This window comes from Dermacentor andersoni, chromosome 7 (assembly GCF_023375885.2).
Source record: "Dermacentor andersoni chromosome 7, qqDerAnde1_hic_scaffold, whole genome shotgun sequence".
In the NCBI taxonomy this organism is placed as follows: domain Eukaryota; kingdom Metazoa; phylum Arthropoda; class Arachnida; order Ixodida; family Ixodidae; genus Dermacentor; species Dermacentor andersoni.
The window spans coordinates 176,063,002-176,078,978 of record NC_092820.1 but is presented as its reverse complement, the minus strand read 5'-3'; the positions used below and the strand labels follow the sequence as shown (position 1 = coordinate 176,078,978).

The window sequence follows — 15,977 nt, the reverse complement described above, 5'->3', positions numbered from 1 at the left end:
GGGATACTGTAGGATTGCTCTTTACTACGGGGCTTCTATATTAGCTTTCTCGCCTTAATATGCATGCAACTGGCGCTTAGGCATTGTTGTTTGAAGTCGTCAATGTTCCACCATTTGTTTCATAGCGGAAGAAATGTATTCTGATTCCTTCGATTGGCGGCATACGGACGCGCAAGAGAGATGCCTTGTGCAAACCCTTTTCACGGCGATCCCGTGGGCGCCTTTGAGCGCCCGGTGCGGGTCCGAAAACCTCTGATTCGGCAAATAGACGGGGAGTGGGTGGATGACCCACAGCTTCATCATCATCAGCAGCAGCAGCAGCAGCAGCAGCAGCAGCAGCAGCCTGGTTACGCCCACTGCAGGGCAAAGGCCTCCCCCATACTTCTCCAACTGCCCCGGTCATGTACTAATTGTGGCCATGCTCCTGCAAACTTAATCTCATCCGCCCACCTAACTTTCTGCCGCCCTCTGCTACGCTTCCCTTCCCTTCCCACAGCTTCAGAGAACGTGCAAACGTTTTCACTGCACCTTGTCCAAATGGGGCGAGTAATGTAAACGACGCTTGTACTAGAAAAAAAGCTGGAAATAAATTCCGAGGCGTCCAAACTTTCCACTTCTGAATTAAACGAGGTTCAGTGTCTTTCGCTGTTCATTTTTTATTTGCAAATCACTCTGAAGCCGTGGCTTGTTATGTTTATGACTCAATAACGTTCCTCGGTGCGGTCACAATATGACTGTTTATTTTCTGCCTAATAGTTCGTGGATGTGCTCAGCGGCGTTAGATTTGTTCTTACCGCGCACATGGCTTGGAACGCAGACGTTCTGTGCTTTGTAACAGCTTGTGACAAAGAGGAATTATCGCTAGTCGCTCGCTTACTGTGTGAACCGTCAAAAAACGTGCAGCCACGAACACTCACGTGTTGTCGGCGTAGCCCGTCACCAATGCTGACTGACTTCAGACTGCTGAAGCTACTTCATCCAGCGTGCGATCTTTCCTTAAGTTTCGCCAACTTCAAAACGTGTGTTCGTGCTTCATGATTAGTATAGAGCTTGAGTTTTGTTCATTCTAAGTAGGAGCGGAAGTACCGAATGGCTTTTAGGGCAGCGAAAGCTTCTTTCTCTGTTGTTGTATAGTTTACTTCCGTCTTGGTGGAAGGGTAACTGTAGTAACCCACAACGCGAAGCTGTTCATTGGTTACCCGGGTGGAGTCTCGTTGATGCAGAACCGCTCCCGTTCCATAAAGCGACGAATCTGTATTTAGCTCAAATGGAAGCGAAAAGTCTGGAAGGCACAGCAGAGAGACAGAAGAAATAATGTGTACCAGCTCTTCGTACGCGCTATTGCATCATTCTGTGCAACAAAAGGGTACATCTTTTTCTTTAGCCTTATTGAGCACCGTGTCTTTATAGCATAGTACCGAATAAACGCTCTGATATGGCCGACTTGTCCCAAAAACACTCAATGCAATTGGGCAAATGAACAACGGATGCTTTAAAAGCTTAACAATGCGCGTCACGGACTCTGGTATTCTTGGTGGTACCATCCAATACTCGACCCAGCAAAGTGACTTTCTTTTTGAAGAACTCGCTCTTCTTGAAGTTAACCTCTAGCATGGACAAGGCAGTGAGACATTCGCAAGGTGTTCTTCATGTTACTGCTCACTATTGGAGTACACAATGATGTCGTCTGCATACCCATTTGCAGAAACGTCTGGTTGTTTATCACTCTATAGATGTCGCAGAGGCTAGCGTGTTCTTTTGGGGCGATGGTGATTGGCGGTGCAAATGGCGATGCAGGGGGACAGATGGTAAATCTAACATCTTTTGAAGCTCCTGTTTTAGCCATGTCTTCTTTTCTCTCTATAGGTCGTATGGCTTTTTCTGCACTATAATGTTGTCGTGTAATTTAAAGCGGACTTCAAACCTGGTGGTACCAGGAGGATGTCCTCCCACGCGTAGCAATTCCGGGAGTTTCTGTATACATTCTCGATTCTTGGGCCTGCGATCGAATTCGGTCATTGCGACTTACAGATACAGTGTCGTCCCAAAGAATGTTTAGCCTCAACGATTTTATGAGCGGGCGAGAGAGGAGAAAGTCATATTCGATGCCTTCCATCACCAAGGCAAGAACTTCCTCGTACTGCGACTGATATTCTAGCCTTAAGCTTATCCATTCGCAGTGATCCTTTTCCCGACCGTCATAACCTCGTACAAGGACTGCTCTGCTTCTCTTGGGCATTGATATTGAAGTTCCACAGTCGACAAGAGCTCACAGGTTCTGTCCGTTCGCTTCAAGTTGTATGTGAAGTAAACTTGAAGAAATCAGTAAGATAGTATCGTTTCGTTCAGTTGAACACACTGAGGCTTTGGTTGATCAGTGCAAGGCGTCATCGGGTCATGAGTCGGTCGCGTGAAGTCTAATATTTGCACTGTTTTTAATTATGCCGACTTTACATCCGAGTTGCTGGACTGAGAATATGACCGTCCCTGAAGATGTGGCTGCGTCTTGCTGCTCCTCTCAGACCAGTAGTGAGGGAATGCTTATAGCAGCTCTTGTATAGTGCTTCGAGAGTTTCCGGCTCTTTTATTTGTGCATGCCGTTGCAAATCTCTTGGGATATTGTGAATTACGAGCGCTAAGAATGATCTTAATCGAAAATCTGGTTCAGCAAACCGAAGCAGTCGCTGCTTTTGAAGAAAGCAGTCAAGCGGGAAACCAGACCTAAAGTGGTAAAACAGCACCTAGTCCCATCGTTTAACGTTAGTTCTTCGGAATCTCGATAGGAAGCTCTCTTTCCACATGCACCAAGGTTCGCAAGTATTCTCTAAGAAGGGCAACTCATGTCACTTTCTCGCTACACCACTGAGAGATTGTTGCATGTTTAAGACTCTGTCTTGAGCTGTTGTATTTCGCTGCGGCCTCATAAAAACTGATCGATCCATCCTTCTGGGTTATCAGAAGACCTGTCAAAAGCTTCTCGCCGTAAAATTTCAACTGGGTGATTTCTCTTATTGCGTAAAGCAGACAGGAGAGTTTCTGCCATCGCATTCTGTCGCGAAAATAGTTGTTGCATCGCTATGGCCTGAAGAATTCTTGATCTCTCGTCATGTGACATTGCACAACCGAGTGGTAGTTCGAGTACCAGCTTGTTAAACAGGGTCACCGGAATATTAATCTTCGCCGAACCTCGTTTAACAAGCTCTTCGGGCGACACAGAAGCTCGATCCAGAGCAAGATCCAGGAGCTCAGCCGTCGTTGTATCTACAGGGAGGTCGACCGGAGAATCAGCCTGGACTTGGTAGCCTTTGAATACCACTGCGTCGTTGTACCCCTCCACGAAAAAAGTCACCCACATCTTCATTCACTCGTCGGCTCCGCCAAAATATCTAGTAAGCCCGCACATATCAGACAGATCAAACAAGCGTTGTGTCGCCATTTTTGACTTCTTTATTCTTTTACCCTATCCCCGTGCTCAGTATGATATTGCTACAGAACAGCCGCCACAGTGTGGCTGCACTGAGGAGAAGGAAGACGACGTGGCCACCGCTTGATATAGTCGCCATCATTGTCACCGTTTGTCTACGTGTAAATATATTGTAAATAGACTCGTACGTCAGCTACACGTAACATTAATTTGGTGGAGGTGGACGTTCCCCGTTTCCGTCATGGAGCTTCGCAGCGGTCGCAACGGCGACAGTGCAACTTCGGCTCCTGCTGGCGGCACTTCATCTACGCAACCGTCTCCGCCTGCAGCCCCGACCTACGTCGCCATTTCCCCACCTCGGGATCCTGGTGTTTTCAACGGAGTCGGCAGTCCTGATGTTGACGACTGGCTCCGCTTATACGAACGTGTCAGCACCAGTCACAGGTGGGATTCGACTATTATGCTCGCGAACGTTCTTTTCTACCTCGATGGAGCTCCACTTGCATGGCTCCAGACTCACGAAGAGGAGATCTCGAGCTGGGATCTCTTCAAAGAGAAGCTCCGCGACCTTTTTGGCAATCCCTTCGGTCGTCAAGTCAATGCCAAGAAAGCCCTAGCCACACGTGTACAGACGTCGACCGAGTCCTACGTGTCCTACATTCTCGACGTCTTGGCCCTTTGTGCCAAGGCTGACCCGACCATGTCTGAGGACGATAAGGTAAATCACGTCCTCAAAGGGATTGCTGACGACGCCTTCAATTTACTGGTGTTTACCAGCGTCACCAGCATCGATACGATCCTCAAGGAGTGCCGCCATCTTGAGCATGCTAAAAGCCGCCGGGTATCCCAGCATATCACGCGACTTCCCAACACAGCTGCTACGTCATCCTGTGACGACCTCTTCCACCAGCCGTCGCGATGTGACAACTTGACCCGCATCATTCGTCGTGAGGTCGAAGCGGCACAACCGGCGGCCCCTTCATTTCCGTCACCTGATCATTCTCCGGTGACAATCTCCTTGATCCAGACCATCGTCCGTCAAGAGTTATCCAACGTCGACCTGCACTCCATTCGTTCCGCATGCTCGGAACCTCTCTCTCCACGCACGGCCCCACCGCGCCCTTCTTACTCTTATGGACAGCGCAACCCCTCCGAATGGCGAACCGTGGACGACAAGCCGATCTGTTTTAACTGCCGACGCATTGGACATGTCGCTCGCCACTGCCGCAGCCGCTGGACTTCCCCGACACGCTATTCTCCTAATTACCACCCTCGCCCCTCTAGTGCGTCCTTTTCCTTCGCCCCTTCTATGCCCACCCCATCATCTGACCCTGCGACGCCTTTGACACGACCCCGCTACTCCCGCTCGCCTTCTCCCTCCCGTCGTCAATCTCGCTCGCCCCCGTCTCGCCGTGCTCCTTCTCCGACCTACTCGCCGCACCCCCGACCGGAAAACTAGACAGCGCAGCTTCTGGAGGTGAAGCTGCAAAGACGACATTGGCTCAAAATCCTCGCTTCACCTTACCGACGAACAAGAATCTTTTGGACGTTCTCGTCGACAATGTTCCTGTGTGCGCGTTGATTGACACCGGGGCGCATGTGTCCATTATGAGTGCTGCTCTTCGCCGTTGGCTCAAGAAAGTTCTGACGCCTGCCCCGAACCGATTTGTACAAGTCGCCGGCGGAGGGACTGTCGCTATTGTTGGCATGTGCTCTGCCCGACTCACCATTGCTGAGAGACACACCGTCGTTCTCTTCACCGTCATCGAGCATTGCCCTCACGAACTCATTCTCGGTCTGGATTTTCTTGCCCATCATTCTGCCCTCATTGACTGTTCGGCCGGCTCACTTCGCCTTGACTTGCCTCTTCTTGCCGACCCTGTGGACCCGCCTCCCAGCCATCTGAGCTGCATAGATTTTATTCGCCTACCACCTCACTCCATGACACACGTAGACTTGTTGTCCTCACCAGCTGTACCTGACGGCAATTACGTGGCCGCACCAATTCCGGCCGTTATGCTTACACATGGTGTTATCGTGCCGCACACTGTGCTGAAAATTACTGGCAACCGCACCTGCCTTCCACTCGTCGATTTCGCGCTAACCGCGCAAGTTCTGCCTCAGGGGATCTCCTTGGCTATAATTCGCGCTTTGCAGGATGATGAGGTCGAGCCATTCACAGTGGAAGATCGTTACAGCTCAGCCCATACCGTGACGTCATCGCACAGTACTGACGTCGACATTAAGAAGATGGTCTCCTCTGACCTTACACCTGCTCAAGCTGCAGCCCTTTGCCGCGTTCTTGAAGGCTATCGCGACGTTTTTGACTTTGACAATCGACCCTTAGGTCAAACGTCCGTCGTGACCCATCGCATAAACACTGGCGATGCGAACCCTATTCACCGACGTCCATATCGTGTTTCTGCGTCAGAACGAGCTGTTATCCAACAGGAAGTCAAAAAGATGCTTGCAAAGGACATTATCGAGCCTTCCTGTAGTCCCTGGGCTTCTCCCGTCGTACTTGTCAAAAAGAAGGATGGAACGTGGCGTTTTTGTGTAGATTATCGCCACCTGAACAAAATCACAAAAAAGGACGTGTACCCTTTGCCACGTATTGATGACGCTCTAGACTGCCTGTACGGTGCCACTTATTTTTCTTCTATCGACTTACGGTCCGGATACTGGCAGATATCCGTCGACGACATGGACAGAGAGAAGACTGCATTTGTTACCCCTGACGGCCTTTATCAATTCAAGGTGGTGCCTTTCGGTCTCTGTAACGCGCCCGCCACCTTCGAACGAATGATGGACTCTTTGCTTCAGGGGTTCAAGTGGTCCACCTGTTTGTGCTATCTGGACGACGTCATCGTTTATTCACCCACATTTGACACGCATCTAGACCGCCTTTCAGCGATTCTTGACGTGTTCCGCCGCGCCGGTCTCCAGTTGAACTCGTCAAAATGTCACTTCGCTCGCCGCCAAATCACCGTCCTTGGACACCTCGTGGACGCCAGAGGCGTGCGACCTGACCCGGACAAAATTCGCGCCGTTACGAACTTTCCTGTTCCGAAGTCTACCAAGGACGTTCGTAGTTTCATAGGGCTGTGCTCATATTTCCGACGCTTTGTGAAGGATTTTGCGACCATCGCCCGTCCCCTTACCGACCTCTTGAAGAAAGACGCCCTATTTTCTTGGGGACCTGACCATGCCGCATCTTTTTCGCAGCTCACTACTCTCCTTACCACGCCTCCAATTCTGGCCCATTTTGACCCGTCTGCTTCAACGGAAGTTCGAACTGATGCCAGTGGTCACGGCATAGGAGCAGTATTAGCACAACACCAGCGTGGACATGATCGCATTATAGCCTATGCCAGCCGACTTCTATCACCCGCCGAGCGCAATTATTCAATCACAGAGCGCGAGTGCCTCGCTCTTGTGTGGGCTGTTGCCAAGTTTCGTCCATACTTGTACGGACGCCCCTTCTGTGTCATCACTGATCACCACGCGCTCTGCTGGCTATCCTCGCTCAACGACCCCACGGGACGACTTGCTCGCTGGGCGTTACGCCTGCAAGAATATACCTTCTCCGTGGTATACAAGACGGGACGCTTGCACCAGGATGCCGATTGTTTGTCCCACTACCCCGTCGACGACCCGGCTGATGCGGACACCATCACTTGCGTTTTCTCTGTGTCCCAGTTGCTCGAAATCGGCCATGAGCAACGCCGCGATCCTTCATTACGAGCCCTCATCGACTATCTGGAGTCAACGCCTGGCGACGCCTCTCTCCAGATGTTTCTCCTTGAGGAAGGGACACTATACCGCCGCAATCTCGATCCACGCGGCCATGACCTTCTGCTCGTAATTCCATCACAGCTGCGTTCGACTGTCCTCCAACAACTTCACGACGCTCCCGTGGCTGGACACTTGGGCGTCTCGCGCACATACGACCGTGTACGCCGTCGATTCTTTTGGCCGGGTCTCGCCCGCTCCGTGCGGCGCTACGTTGCCGCTTGTGAGCCCTGTCAGCGCCGGCAGAAGCCCTCCACACCTCCAGCTGGATGTCTTCAGCCGATCGACATCCCACCGGAGCCCTTTTTCCGTGTTGGTCTAGACCTTCTTGGACCGTTTCCTCTCTCGGGCTCCGGAAATAAATGGGTCGCCGTCGCTACTGATTATGCTACGCGGTACGCAATCACCAGAGCCCTCCCGACAAGTTGTGCTACTGACGTTGCTGACTTTGTGCTCTATGACATCATTTTAGTGCACGGTGCCCCGCGCCAATTACTCACTGACCGTGGCCGCAGCTTTCTGTCGGCAGTAGTCGAGGACATCCTCCGCTCCTGCTCGACTAAGCACAAGTTCAGCACGTCCTACCACCCACAGACCAACGGCCTCACGGAGCGCCTCAACCGGACCATCACCGACATGCTATCCAAGTACGTCGCGACCGACCACCACGACTGGGATCTTCACTTACCATATGTGACGTTCGCGTATAATTCATCGCGTCACGACACCGCCGGCTATTCACCATTCTATCTCCTATATGGCCGAGAACCCGCGTTGCCCTTGGACACTTTGTTGCCCTCGGCCACACGTTCAACCACTGAATACGCCCGCGACGCGATCGCACACGCCGACCACGCGCGCCAGCTCGCCCGCACCCGTCTCGAGGCCTCGCAGGAGCATCAGAGACGCCTCTATGATTGCCACCATCGCGACGTACAATTTACTCCGGGTTCTCTGGTACTTCTCTGGTCCCCCATTCGACGTGTGGGCCTTTCCGAAAAGCTGCTGTCGCGCTACACTGGCCCATACCGTGTGGTGCGACAAGTGACCGATGTCACGTATGAAGTCATCCCCGCCAGCCTCTCAGCGTCATCGTCGGCTGCAAGTGACATCGTTCACGTGGCGAGACTAAAGCCATATCACACACCTTTCGCCGCGGATGTGTAGATGTGTGTCATTGCGCGGATGTGTGTCATTGCCACCGTTTGTCTACGTGTAAATATATTGTAAATAGATTCGTACGTCAGCTACACGTAACAATATTCTCCTACTTCTCTTTCGGCACGCTTCATGTGTGTAGAAACGTGCGAGAAACTTAATATGCCAGGAAGTGACGCTACTCCCATTGTTACTGTGTGATGAGCCGTACTCACGCGTTCCGGTGTTTCGGGATTAAAGTTCTTTCTTTGGAGGTTAGCGACATGAGTGAACTTTTTCGTCCTTGAGGAAAGTCGTGCATCGCGAAGGGCCGGCAACACGGGCAGTTCATGTGCAGCAGCGGTCCGTGAATTTGGCCACACTGATTTAATTCCATTCCTTAATGTGTCAATCGTTATTTTGCCAGCTAACTACTGCACACGCCTTCACTCTACCGTTTCACATTTTGGAGCATGAAAAGAGCACAGTGCGTAGGCGATCACTTGGTTGCATTACCGGCAGCTCATCGCACAGTAGCAGAGCAAAAGGCGGTAATGGTTGCGCATTCGTGCCCTTTCGCTAGAGAGCCTTTATACTTTCGCTGAGGCAACGTGCGACGGCGCCATCTCGTTTGTCTAGAGCAAACTACTCCGTGAAATGGGTCAACTGCCCTGTGTATAAGTATAGCAGTTGATAACCAGCGGTGTTATCATTTCCTTTTTTTACGCCTTTGTACAACGTTATGCTGGGCGAATCTGTCAGAACTCTTCGATCTGTAGTCACAATCGTATTTATGTAGTCCTATGCTGGAAACAGTGAGCCCGGTAGCAGGCGTAGTACACTAATTCACCAATTCAATAAATCTGGTGCACTGTAGTGATTCTACGTCAGCATGGCAGGGAAGCGGACGACAAGTGCAGCCCCGTAGACGTAAAGAGGAGGAGGAGGAACTAACTTTATTGCGTGCCCTGCTAGTTGGTGGGGGTGGTGGGGAGGGCCAAACGCCCTGCCTAGGTGATGGCCAGGAGTTCGTGGGTCCTGGCGTCATCCTCGGCCCTCTGGACGGCCCAAAGTTGATCCTAAAGGGCGGGGCTGAGCAGCGTGGCTTCCCAGCGCGTGCGAAAGCTGCTGCTAGAGACCGCGTTCTCTTTATTGTTATATATATCCCTTGGCATTCCCATAACATATGCTCCAGAGTGGCTCTGGATTCTAATGTGTTGCATTTGTGCATTGAATATATATCCGGATATATGATGTGCGAGAGCGCAGGTTCGGATACGTCCTAGTTTGGAACTGCCCCCATGCGACAGACTACTTTTTTGTCAATTTTGCGTGAGGTCGCGGGAATATACCTCTCTGTAACCTATACTGTTTCGTGATGTAATTATATGTGGTCATTCTGTCCTCCCATTCCCACTCATTTACCTCGCCGTCACGTCCGGAGGGTGTCGGGGCATCACTTGCGACTGCGGCTCGGTCCGTAAACCCTCGAGCCGCGTCGTGTGCCGCCTCGTTGTTGCCGTCCTCCGCGAGGGTGTGAGTGGTCGTCCAGTTGATGTATATCTTTCTTTTGCAATTTTGGCCTCCTGCAAGAAGAATGCGTAGTGCCTCCGGGGAGATTCAGCCGTTGGCAAAGTTTCTTATTGCCGTCTGAGAGTCGCTGACTTTCACGGTTTCGTTAGCTTGAGCTACTGCGAGCGCTATGGCTACCGCTGTCTCGTTACTTGTGGTTCGTATCATCGCGCACGTCTTGCACTATTTCTCCCTATCGATTACGGCTGCTGTAAACCCCCATCTGTGACTGTATCGAGCCGCGTTTACGAGCACTGCGTCCTTGTCGCTACCGAATTTCTTCTGTATCTGCTTCGCTCTGTTCTCTCGTCTGTCCTTATTGTGTTCTGGGTGCATGTTCTTTGGTATGGGGGGTATTACCATTGTTTCCTTCGTCTCTCTCGGGATGTCCACCTTGACACCGTGATGTGTGTGGTAACCTATGTCTAATCTCTCTCGGATGTGTCTGTCTGCTCTAGTCTTAGAGAGGCGTTCATATTGTGCCGTACATTGCGCTTCAATGGGCTCGTCTATCGTGTTGTGTAGGCCTAATTGCAGCAACTTGTCCGTGCTGGTGCTGATCGATAGCACTATGGCTAGTTTGTATATTTGCCGAATGAGGCATTCTAGTTTGATCTTTTCCGCGACCTGCCATTTTAAGTACGGCGCTACGTATACTATTCTACTTATTGCGAAGGCCTGTATTAACCGGATCGTGCTTTTCTCTCTCATCCCGCTATGTTTGTTTGTTATCCTAATGATTAGCCTCATCATTTGCGCTACAGTTCGCTCCAGTCATCTTAGGGTTTCTCCGTTGTTGCCCTTGGCTTCAATGAGGAGCCCCAATACCCTGATCCTATCGACTTTGGGTATGGGTTTCCCATCGGCCGTCTTTAACTGTATCTCCTCTCTATGGGTGAGATTTTTCCTATAGTTGCCTGGTTTGTGACCTCTGCGAGTCGGTCTGTACAGCAACAACTCCGATTTCTCTGCCGAGCAGGTTAGCCTTGTCTCCTCTAGATAATTTTTCGATTGTTTCGACGTAAGAGATGGTTTTTTTTATTCATCAAGCTGACGTGCATATGTAAGCGAGGGCGGTGCAAGCTTCCTGAACTGTTGAACTGATTCTGTATCATCATCATCATCATCATCATCAGCCTGGTTACGCCCACTGCAGGGCAAAGGCCTCTCCCATACTTCTCCAACTATCCCGGTCATGTACTAATTCTGGACATGTCGTCCCTGCAAACTTCTTAATCTCATTAGCCCACCTAACTTTCTACCGCCCCCTGCTACGCTTCCCTTCCCTTGGAATCCAGTCCGTAACCCTTAATGACCATCGGTTATCTTCCCTCTTCATTACATGTCCTGCCCATGCCCATTTCTTTTTCTTGATTTCAACTAAGATGTCATTAACTCGCGTTTGTTCCCTCACCCAATCTGCTCTTTTCTTATCCCTTAACGTTACACCCATCATTCTTCTTTCCATAGCTCGTTCAGTCGTCCTCAATTTAAGTAGAACCCTTTTCGTAAGCCTCCCGGTTTCTGCCCCGTACGTGAGCACTGGTAAGACACAGCTGTTATACACTTTTCTCTTGGGGGATAATGGCAACCTGCTGTTCATTTTCTGAGAATGCCTGCCAAACGCACCCCAGCCCATTCTTATTCTTCTGATTATTTCAGTCTCATGATCCGGATCCGCGGCCACTACCAGTCCTAAGTAGATGTATTCCCTTACCACTTCCAGTGCCTCGCTACCTATCGTAAACTGCTGTTCTCTTCCGAGAAAGTTAAACATTACTTTAGTTTTCTGCAGATAAATTTTTAGACGCACCCTTCTGCTTTGCCTCTCCACGTCAGTGAGCATGCATTGTAATTGGTCCCCTGAGTTACTAAGCAAGGCAATATCATCAGCGAATCGCAAGTTACTAAGGTATTCTCCATTAACTCTTATCCCCAATTCTTCCCAATCCAGGTCACTGAATACCTCCTGTAAACACGTTGTGAATAGCATTGGAGAGATCGTATCTCCCTGTCTGACGCCTCTCTTTATTGGGATTTTGTTGCTTTCTTTATGGAGGACTACGGTGGCTGTGGAGCCGCTATAGATATCTTTCAGTATTTTTACATATGGCTCATCTACACCCCGATTCCGTAACGCATCCATGACTGCTGAGGTTTCGACTGAATCAAACGCTTTTTCGTAATCAATGAAAGCTATATATAAGGCTTGGTTATATTCCGCACATTTCTCTATCACCTCATTGACAGTGTGAATATGGTCTATTGTTGAGAAGCCTTTACGGAATCCTGCCCGGTCCTTTGGTTGACAGAAGTCTAAGGTGTTCCTAATTCTATTTGCGATTACCTTAGTAAATACTTTGTAGGCAACGGACAGTAAGCTGATCGGTCTATAATTTTTCAAGTCTTTGGCGTCCCCTTTCTTATAGATTAGGATTATGTTAGCGTTCTTCCAAGATTCCGGCACGCTTGAGGTTATGAGGCATTGTGTATATAGGGTGGCCAGTCTTTCTAGAACAACGTTCTACCATCCTTCAACAAATCTGCTGTTACCTGATCCTCCCCAGCTGCCTTCCCCCTTCGCATAGCTCCCAAGGGTTTCTTTACTTCTTGCGGCGTTATTTGCGGGATTTCAAATGCCTCTAGACTATTCTCTATTCTATTATCGTCGTGGGTGCCACTGGTACTGTATAAATCTCTATAGAACTCCTCAGCCACTTGAACTATCTCATCCATATTAGTAATGATATTGCCGGCTTTGTCCCTTGATGCATACATCTGATTCTTGCCAATTCCTAGTTTCTTCTTCACTGCTTTTAGGCTTCCTCTGTTCCTGAGAGCATGTTCAATTCTATCCATATTATACTTCCTTATGTTAGCTATCTTACGCTTGTTGATTAACTTGGAAGTTCTGCCAGTTCTATTCTAGCTGTAGGGTTAGAGGCTTTCATACATTGGCGTTTCTTGATCAGATCTTTCGTCTCCTGCGATAGCTTAGTATTATCCTGTCTAACGGAGTTGCCACGGATTTCTATTGCACGCTCCTTAACGATGCCCATAAGATTGTCGTTCATTGCTTCAACACTAAGGTCCTTCCTAAGTTAAAGCCAAATACCTGTTCTGTAGCTTGATCCGAAATTCCTCTATTTTCCCTCTTACCGGTAACTCATTGAACGGCTTCTTCTGTACCAGTTTCTTCCGTTCCCTCCTCAAGTCTAGGCTAATTTGAGTTCTTGCCATCATATGGTCACTGCAGCGCACCTTGCCGAGCATGTCCACATCTTGTATGATGCCAGGGTTAGCGCAGAGTATAAGGTCTATTTCATTTCTAGTCTCGCCATTCGGGCTCCTCCACGCCCACTTTCGGCCATCCCACTTGCGGAAGAAGGTATTCATTATCCGCAAACTCTACTAATAACTCTCGCCTGCTATTCCTGGAACCTATGCCATATTCCCCTAATGACTTGTCTCCAGCCTGATTCTTGCCTACGCCTACCCTGGCATTGAAGTCGCCAATCAGTATAGTTTTTGACTTTACCCATCGCCGATTCCACGTCTTCATAGAAGCTTTCGACTTCCTGTTCATGACTGGATGTGGGGACCTAGACCTGTACGACCTTCAATGTGTACCTCTTATTAAGTTTCACAACAAGACCTGCCACCTTTCGTTAATGCTTGTATGTTACCATCTGTATGTTATCTTGTATGTTACCATCTATCTTGTATCCATCAATCTTGTATGTTACCATCTATATCCTTATTAATCAGGAATCCAACTCCTAGTTCCCGTCTCTTCGCTACGACCCGGTAGCACGGGACGTGCCCGCTTTTTAGCGCTGTATATGCTTCTTTTGTCCTCCTAGCTTCACTGAGCCCTATTATGTTCCATTTGCTGCCCTCTAATTCCTCCAATAGCACTGCTAGACTCGCCTCACTGGATAACGCTCTAGTGTTAAACGTTGCCAGGTTCCGATTCGAACGACGGCCTGTCCGGACCCAGGGATTCTTAGCACGCTCTGCTGCGTCACAGGTCTGACCGCCGCCGTGGTCAGTTGCTTCGCAGCAGCTGTGGACTGAGAGCCGGGGTTCGATTGTTGTATTCAAATAGGAGGTTGTGACCAAGTACTGCACCTGGGTGGCCAATCCTGTTCTGGTGAGGGAGTGCGTTGCCGGTTTTCGTCACCGGGACCAGGCCGCACTCCAGGCCTGTTTATGCAATTTTATCAACACGGGGATTTTTTTTAATCCGGTGGAAAATTGCGCGGCACCGGTATTCGAACCACGGTCCTCTTGCACGTGAGGCGGATGCTCTACCTCAGCGCCACCTGTATATCTGTAAAATTCCGTATATCTATAGCTAAATTCTTTGTGATAGCCTGTCGAGCTGATTTAGTAAACGTACAAGCCAAGTAAGTTCCTCTTTTGGCAAAGCCAAACAAAATTTTCGATAACGATACGGCGCTTTTACACGTGATGCGCAGTTCAGCCTCGTTTGATTTCAGCAGCATGTCACCTCTTATGATGCTTGCAAGACCACACTCCAAGGCGCGAAAGTGCGCAGCGCAGAAGGGAGCAATTTCCGACGCGTCCTCCTTCCCCGTTGTGTTCGTCTTTACGGATAGCAAGTCTCGGTATGGGGAACCAGAGTTTTCACGGCGCCTGCAGCGCCGCCCTGGCGGTCAGAACGTGCACAATGCAGCCTCCCCCGCGGACGAAAATTGCGTTGCGTGCCCTTAAAGTCGAAGGAAAACAAAAGGGCGCCGACGATACTGTTGCGTATACAAGAACTAAGTCGGGATGAGGGAGGATGTATCCTTCTGCGTCTTTCCATCTAAACCCTACGAACAAGAACGGAGGCGGCGTTGGATCCAAGCAGTCAGGCGAGCGGAGTAAGCTCCCGTCTTGTCGCCCTGTCAAGCGGTGTCGGGCTGGTATCTAAATCAAATTTCGCGTGTATCCTTGGTTTATTCGATAGTGAAGATGGTCAGCCATGGCAGACAGTACCAAACAGCAGAATCTGCTGTCGGTATTTCGTCGGAAACAAAATGAGCAATAGCATGCACCATCCGGCATATGTACCATTTTTCCTTCGCAATGCCACCGCCAAGCCCCTTCCAACGCCACCGCACCAAGTGAACGATACGAAAGGTAAAAATTATCCATTCATTGCCAAGAATTATGTGGGAGGGAAGCTGCCTTGTAATACGAGTTGTATGCGCATAGTGCCGGCGCACGCGCGACTAAGCCACCTATGAGTTTATAAAAATGCACATGCGGATGAGGACTCGGCGCTGAGATGCATCCGGCAAATGAATGTAATTAGTGCTAAATGTAGCTAGGATCGTTACGGATCAAGGAGCCGAGCACTCAAACCTTTGCTTGCGCGAGTCAGCTGCTGATGCGATAAAGCTTTCTTCTCCATTGACTGCTGTAGCGAAGTAACATCAGAATTTTTTATGTCTAGCCAGAGAAATATGGAATATCTTCAGGCCAATTAATACTTACGAAACCATAGCGCAGCACGACCGGAGCCATAACTGCTAGATTTGCGAGGCAGGCAGCCACGCAAGCATGGCATCGCGATACACGACGCAACCGTTAAAGAAACACACGTGCTCGCCGCGACGCACTGTGAAAAATGTATAAAGCTTAAAAAGCTTCTTTCGTCATTTCTTCACTTGATGGCGCTAGCTTCATTACAAAAACTCCACTTGAAGCGGCGCGAAAACGGAAACATACGAACTATAATACGGCTGCGTATGTGTGTGTCGTCTGGTTGTGTGGCTGGAATATGCCGCGTTTCGTCGCCAGGGCGGCGTGCAACGCACTTTTTTCGACGCGCCGCCTATCCAGCGCTGGTTCCCCATAGCGACCTCCTGGCATACAGCTGGCACTCAATCCGCCTCTTTCACGGCGCGACGGCGCATGCGCCCTACCCTAGCGGATTAGTCGCGAAACGTTTTGGAAGGGACGCGCGCGCGGCCAGATATCGGGGGAATGTACCCCGGGAAAAATAAAGCGCACGGACGCTCACTGCAGCGCACACTTGTGC

The 15,977-nt window shown here is 49.9% G+C and overlaps 1 protein-coding gene across 1 annotated transcript in view; it reads left to right on the top strand.

Moving 5' to 3' along the window:
* Positions 1-15,977, top strand: part of LOC126533285 (uncharacterized) — a 109,042-nt gene that overhangs the window by 54,990 nt on the left and 38,075 nt on the right. The window lies entirely within an intron of this gene.